Below are 8,466 nucleotides of genomic sequence, written 5' to 3' on the forward strand. Positions count from 1 at the left end.
AAATGAAATTAAACTTGTGCGTTTGTCGCAGTAGACGACACATGGCTTGTTTATGAAAAACTGCCGCAGTTATAGTAGAATCGTAAAAAAAAGGTCAGAGCGATATTAAAAAACGGAATCGGAGGCGTGCTGAATTTTTTATCGTTGCCTATATCCAGGGAAACTGCGTGTCTTAAGGTGGGTTCACACAAACGTAATGAACTTTTTCGGACAAATCTAGCGTTTATTTACCTGTGAAAGTACTTTGATAATAGAAATAAGAAAAAGTGGTTAATTTTAAGAGATACGACCAACTGTTTGCTGAATGAAATTGAACGAAAGTACATATTAAAGCAAATATTATTTTACCTATTGAGAAGTTCAAAGGTTTTTGTCTTACTATTACACCCATGCAGCTTTGATTCTATTATGATATGCTGACAGACATCCTATATCCTGCGTGATTTATTAAAATATGCACTAAAATAGAATCTACTTCTAGCAATGTTAAGAATGTTCCATGCTCGCACTATACTTCACGCTTCTGTAGCCTAACGTACCGAATCGTACGCAAGGGAGATTGCCGCTCCTAAATTTAGAGGCGTTTAACTTCCCCAGACTCGAGTTGGTAAATCTTTATTCGTGTGTTGAGACAAGAGCCATCCAAGTCGTTATGGCTGATTTATACGCCGTATGACATAACACTGCGAACTTAGTTATTTTGTTCGCAGCAGGAAAATTTCGCTCATTAAACACGAATGTACCTAAGTAATAGGAAGTAAAATATGGTGATACGTTTACTGGTACTTTTACCTACTAAAATTATTGTAGTAACTCATAACTACCAAAATATTATGGCTTTAGATATAAAACTAAAACAAGTTAAATATGAGTAGGTATAATCATTATATTTATCGAAACTATAGTCTATCCAATATAGCTTGATTAGAATGACAGCTGCCATCAAAAGTAACGACATAACTTTGTAGTAGCGATCAATGAGAGCTAAATATTGGCGGACAAGAAATAATTCACGTCTGACCTACAAACAATATTTTCGACGACAGTGCTTCCAATAAAAATGTTAATTTCGTGTATATGCAGCGTTAAATTACACCAATAAGTAGTAATTCGAAATTATAAAAATCAAGCTAGAGTATTAACGACGTCTCTACAAGGTTATCTCGAGTTACAAAAATGTTAGTGTTGGGACATATCGACAAATGTCATATTAAATTAAAACTATTTTTTTAACATATTTAACAATTTTTTTTTCTAATTTTTTTACATATTTAAGTCAAGTTATACGTTTTTCTAAATGTTCACTATTAAAAACCAAAAAACATTTCATTCTTAAATAATCAAACATCGGAAATCAATCACCGGTAATTTTTTGGGTATTCATAGCACCGTTGCTCTAGAAGAGATGCCCACCGCCCTCTAGCGAGAGGAAAAAACCACTGAAGAACACTGATGATAATGACTACGACTTAGTTGTACACCCTTGACATGAATTTTAAATTTTACTGTCTTTAAATTTAAATTATAATTGTCATTTTTATGAATAAAGATATGAAGAGAAATTGGGTGCATTTTTTTATATCATTTTTTCGAAAACTTATCGATACATCTACGTGAACCGTACGAAACATACCCAACACTAGTCACATTCGTTTGACAGCCGTCATTCTAATCAAGCTATATTGGATAGACTTATAGGTAGTTTTTCAGACCAAATAACCCAACCTAAGATTAAGGCACAGAAAAGCGCGGAAACCTGCCTGACACAGGGAGGGACCGAAGAAAAAAAATATTTTCTGGATCAAAAATACCCACAACATTCACACTTTTACAGGTACGGGATCATATTGTGTAGCCAGGATCTACAGCTTGATCGCCATAAAAACCCAACCAATGAAGGTCAAGTTTGTCCCGGGAGAAAGTTAAACTGTCATTGGACCCGCAACGAAATTAATCAGAAGATCATAGGAGGACTTTTACAGGTAGTATAGTTTATAGAAACATGTAGATACCTACAAAGGGTAATTATTAGTTTTAAATTAAATAGTGTAGTTCAGACGGCTAACTAAAATCGATATCTATACAACCTTAATCGTTTGACATTGTTTTCCACGACATGCTGCTGATGCTTCCTCAATCCTCAACGCATAGCAAGTTCAATCCTATCTCGTAAAACGTGACGTACCCACAGTTACAAGCCCAAAATATATCTGCAGCTGCAAAGCATTTCTTATTAAAGCGCATGAGCATTTATTCGGCCGGGGGTGGCGGCCGTCCGCGCGGCTTTATGACGGCGCGCGTGACGTCACGTCCGGTGCGTGCGGATCTGCGCGGTGCCTTCTTCTACCCTCATTTAGAGTTGAGCAACTATCGATAATTTGACCATCGATATTAGATAACTAGTGTAGACGTGTGGTTCTGACAGAGTAAAATAGGACCACTCCTACTCTTCTCTTTGATATCGTAAAAGGTAACTAAGTGACTCAAGAATCCTCAACTCGTCTAGCCACCCATGGTAAGTGTAGTCCAAATCTTCGATTTTTGTCGAGTAAATAGAGGTCGTGATCCTGCAGTAGAAACTAAATGATGATGATAAAACAAAAGTATAGTAGTAATAATAAAGTAATTTATTTTATTTATTTATTTAAGATGTAGACTCACTCACTTCCGTATATCGAGTAGTATGTTTGACAATGGACAACACTATCCTCATTGCTAAGTCTGGCTTGTTTTGAAAATCTTACGAATGTATGATGGTAAAACGAGCTTACATTTCGGGCTTATTACTAACACATACTTACTTCCCAAACTGTCTAACAGTTTAGCTTGATAGCCTTCGTCTGTACCTTCCTCATCGTTTAAATTGATACCTACTTACTTACTTAATTTTTAGCCATGATGATTCAACATTTTAATTTAATTAACGAGAATAACTAAACAACAAAAATTTGACGATCATTATTAAAATAAATCGCTGAAAATTTGAGGTTCAAAAGAAAGAGCCAAATCGACATAATAACGTTTCAAAAAGATGAAGTATCGAAATATGAAACTAATTACAAAAACAGTTGGAGGAATTACTACAGTAAAATAACGAACCCAACGGCTTACTTTATAAAATCGAGGACAAGCACTTTCGTTTGTTTTTTTATGTTCAATGCATATTTTACATAATTTTCGTAGTCATTTGCATATTAGACTGCGGTTGATAAATATTAATATCACTCGTAATTCGGATCAACTTCTTTCGAACGAAAGTATAGAAATGGATTAAATTTTGTAACATTTAGATCATCGTTCTTGATTGTGAAGTAGGACCTACCTAAAACATTTTGTTTTGTGTATCTTAATTGTGAATTTACAGTGTTTTATTAATATCGTTTTCTATTATTAACTGATTGATCCTCAATACCTTAATAAATAATTGATTTATAAAACGAAAGTCTATTTTCAAAGGTCGACGATAATTTAATGAGTCCGTGTTATGTTTCTGCTTAATTATTTGAGTCGAATTGCTAAATCGCGTGTTCCGTTCGAGCACTAATGCTCCAAGGTACAGACGATGGCACATCAAGGTAACCACTGTAGTACCTTATGTACTGGTAATAGAAACGATATTGCTACAAAAAATTTGGTAGGTATAGGGAGTCGCTGTACTAATGTTCACGAAATATTCGTTATCAATAAAAGCTGGAGTTTAATCTCTTTAGCTGCTTTAAAACGTTGGAAATATGACCACCAACAAATCTTCATTTAATATTCCATAATGAAAAACATTGTCCCATATTTTGCTAATTTAATTACTTCTAAGAACTCTTGTTGGAAATGAAACGCTTGTTCACCTTTCAGCCTTGAATTTGTAAATAGCACAAAATAAATACTCCTTTTGACTATTTTAAATTTATATACTCGTACAAAACAGGCCTATAAAAAGATGAAAATAAACTATTGGAATAACAATAACATTTAGGTGCAGCGTTTATAGTATACTGCGATTAAAACTCAATTAAAACACTATACACATAGCTACTTAAAATATTTCGTGTTACACCTCTACGGACACCGTTGTCTATAGATACCGCGCCAGCATTTCAATAAATCCCCATCCGTGCAGCGTCTTTCCATTCTATACATAGCCAGAACGCAAGGGTGTGAAACTAATCGAGTATAGTTTGGATATGACTTTTTTTACTAAGCTCCTCCAAACTATACACGACCAGTACGCATACGCTGCGTACTGCTCGCGTATACTTTGTAGTGACTTAGGTCAATTATCTTCCTCCAAAATATACATCGCCAGTACGCATACGGACTAATCATGTATGTATTGTAAGTGCGTGATTACAATTTATACGCGAGTAGTTGCATGCTAGTCATTTTGACTTATTGACCTCTCTTTCTATTACATACTAGCTTTCCGCCCGCGGCTTCGCTCGCGTGGAATTTTGTCTGTTACAGAAAAACAATATCGCGCGCGTATTTGCTCACCGTTTAGACCTACCCTGGACTACGACAAACATTTTAAAACCAAAATCAGCTCAATCGGCCCAGCCGTTCTCGAGTTTTAATCAGACTAACGAACATCAATTCATTTTTATTTATAATATAGATAGATTAATTCATATCTGCGTGTCTACTTTAAACATTGAATCATCTTACGACACGTGTCATTGTTTTGATAAAGGATTTTTTGGTGTTTCTTATTCTGCCATAGAAAAGATATTTGTTTTGGGGCTGATATTTCACCAATTGTAGGTATGGAAATATGACAAAATGATTTTGTTCTTGAGATAAAAGTTAATAAATAAAATAAATAATAAATAAATATCCTTAGACATTTTACACTGCGCTTCTAGTCCCAAACTAAGCAAAGCTTGTACTATGGGTACTAGACAACGGATATAAACATAATAAAATACTTTTTTTTGTAAATACATACTTATTATACATAGAAAACACCCAGTCCAATACAAACAAATATGTTCATGCACACAAATGTTTGTACTGTGCGGGAATCGAACCCGCTACCACTTCGAACCACTACACCAAACGGCCGACAATACAAACCTAGCATTTAAAGTCTCGCATAATATTGTATTTAATGCGCGTTGAACTTTCTTCTCTCACTCTCTCTCATATTAATTAAATTGTTATTTAATTTGAAATCTACCTAATCAATTTAATTTCAAAAACCACTTACAATAGTTTTAAAAATCTAGATTTATTATAGATTCAGTAAAATAATAATATTTTATGTAATAATATCAAATAAATGTAATTTTAAATATAGTTCCATATTATCTGAATTTTACTAAATCAATATCAACTAATCACACTCTAGTCAAGTGTAAGTGGTGTAGTAGAAACTAATCGAGTATAGTTTGGAGATGACTTTTTTTACTAAGCTCCTCCAAACTATACACGATCAGTACGCAAAATTCGTGTATAGTTTGGAGTCACAGATTTACAAACAGGCACTCCGAAATATACACGAGCAGTTTCCTATGGGTGCGTTCTGGCCATGTATAGAACGGAAAGACGCATCCGTGCAACCGTTAAAGTATAATGACGTCATAAATAAAAGTTTCAAACTTTAATACCATCGTGCATGACCTAAAATGTAGTTGCAGCGCTGCATCAATGCATGTTGCACTCGCGAAGTCGCGTTCACAGGCCGCAACTACACAAATCAAGTTGGCGCAAAAGAATCAAAACAACGCTCGGGTAACGCAAACTCTCTCGCGTGAGTACTAGTTTCATGTGGAGGTCCTATTCCACAGAAATACAATATTCGACTCTATCTTTACTTTTCTGTCATATTGGGATGGAAAAAAGAGAAGGTAGGCTATCGAAGGTAGAGTCATGTAAAAAAAGTTTTAGCAATGTAAATTGAAAGAAAGAAAGAAGAAAGATAAAATTTATTACGAGCGGTTAAAATCTGTTTAATACACAGAGTATGTTTCAAATAATATGTCAATTTAAAGGCATTACAAATCGATAATCAAATTACTTAAGTTTTGATTAGCAAGATTATTGGATTGCGTCATTTTCAGTCCACATTTCAGCAACAGGACGTCCACTACTGAATATAGGCCTCCCCAATGTTTTCCATATTGACTGGTTGGTAGTGGCTTTCATCCAGAAAAATCGAATACTTTTACATCATACAGTTGATGTTGTTTCATAAACTGTTCGTCAAATAGTTGGTATGGTTTTTATTTGTGTAAAAATAGTTTATAAACCTATGAAAACAGTGTAATAACTTACACAACATATTTTTGATAACATCTACATTACTATCTAATGCCGCCTGTAAGAGCAAAGTTCATCGTATCATGCCGCATAGACAGAAAGCAACAACCACACAAATCGGGTTGCAGTAAAAGAATCAAAACATCGCCGCGCTGAGGTTACAAACTATGTTGAACTCATGTTCCCGCTCCGGCCTGCGATTGCGAACTGTTTGCAGTTTTAATCAACCACATTTGTTCTAAGCTTTTGTACGCTTTCATTATTGCACTGCTTTCTTATTAAGACGAGTGTTTTGTACACAAAATTAGACTCCGAAACGTTTTGATCTAATCACACTTAAAGCTAAGCTACTTGAGTCTGTCTTCATATTCTTCTAGATTGTTCTAAGGAGAAACCAAATAGAAACAATCGTGCTTATTGTTCAAATACAGAACTTAAACTTCTATAAAAACTCATAAAACTCATTTATTTCTGTAAATAGGCTTTAAAAAATCACTTTTACAACACGAAGGTATCTTATCTAATTTAATGCATCAGCTCTACCTACAAGCTGAAATCCCCTGAAATGCGTAATAATATTACGCTATAGGTACCTACGATAGTACGGTTTAAAGATTATGTTCTTAAACTATAATAATAGTAGTGTTATTGGGAAAGGAAAAACCGTAGTACGTGAAACAACAAAGTTCAAGATCCTAAGACCAGCCGGCGCCGGGGTGAAATGTGGTGGCGTGCGGCCGCGAATACCAAGCAGAGCGGGAACTGCACAGAGGCGCGCGTGTAATGGCGGGCGTGACGTCACGTCCGGACACGGTACAACGCGGCTCCAGTCTGTATCGTGAATTACACCCGGTATAATATGCAAAAGTCGAATTTTAGTGGTTCAGTTACTCTAGACCCGGACAAGAAACAACAATGAGGTTTTCTTATTGTGTCGGATTCAATAGGAACCGGCTAAAGGGTTCTCGAATGGAGAACGATAACGATAAACGTACTTACTGTAGGACCATCCGATACTGGATGGACGATGGCTTCGAGAAAATAGCTGGAAGCAGTTAGATGAAAAAAGTGGGAGATCATATTTTAAAGAAGGCGTCCAACAGTAGAATGCCACTGGCTGAAATGAATAGGAACAATTTGATTGTTTGCCTTTTCTCCCTGACTATCATTCAAACAAGCTTGTTGGGCACCGAAAGAACTAAAAAATACTGCCGGCAGCAACATCGCAGGGGAGCTTAACCTGGACCTTTTTATTTTGCGAAAATTGCAACGCCACTCCCGATAACGGTTTATTGACAATGACTGAGTTTTGATGGGAAACGCGAGGCGCAGTAACTACGAGCGGATTCTGTAAAGAATGAGTTTTTCGGAAAAATGCTGAAATATTTTTACAGTGCGAGTACATTTCATGTTGCTGCTGCTGGCTAGATGAAGTCTTACCTCAAAATACACAGTCTTACGTTGATAATTTTGAACGTTGTTTGTATTGAGAATAAGACGCCGAAACTACCTAAGAATCCGAACATATTTCATGGCCTATTTTTTACCTACCTTATTTATTACCTATAGGCTACTAAAAAGAATGTAAGTGCAAAAATATTGCCGTAAAAATGTACGATTATTGTATGGCTATAAATAATATACCTAACTGTAGGTGTAGTGAAACCTGACTGAGATAAAACATCCTAATACCCACAAGTGGGGTTTAAGACATTACCGACGTTAATGCACTGTAGCAGTTTTATGTACTGTAGCAAAACTCGTAAGAATTTCAGCTTAGCTTTTTGGAAGATATATTTACGAGTATTTATATTTTTAAAAGTAAAGAAGGATGAACATTATGGGCCCTGGCCTGAAATAAATGAATTTTATTTTATTTTTATTTATTTATTATTTTAAAGCCAGACATAAGCCAGGCAGACTGACCATCAAACACAATATTATTATCCTACTAATATTATAAATGCGAAAGTTTGTGTGGATGTTTGTTACTATTTCACGCAAAACTACTGAACGGATTTTGATGAAATTTTACAGTATTATTATTTATAACCCAGAATAACATATAGGCTATAATTTATGACGATATGTGACAACACGCGGGTGAAGCCGCGGGCAAAAGCTAGTTATAGCATATAAGTAAGTTGTGGATGCTTATACTAAAACGTTTATTCTATTTGTATAGAGAACAATAGTGTCTGGACAAACCTCAAG

This window comes from Ostrinia nubilalis, chromosome 11, assembly GCF_963855985.1.
Source record: "Ostrinia nubilalis chromosome 11, ilOstNubi1.1, whole genome shotgun sequence".
In the NCBI taxonomy this organism is placed as follows: domain Eukaryota; kingdom Metazoa; phylum Arthropoda; class Insecta; order Lepidoptera; family Crambidae; genus Ostrinia; species Ostrinia nubilalis.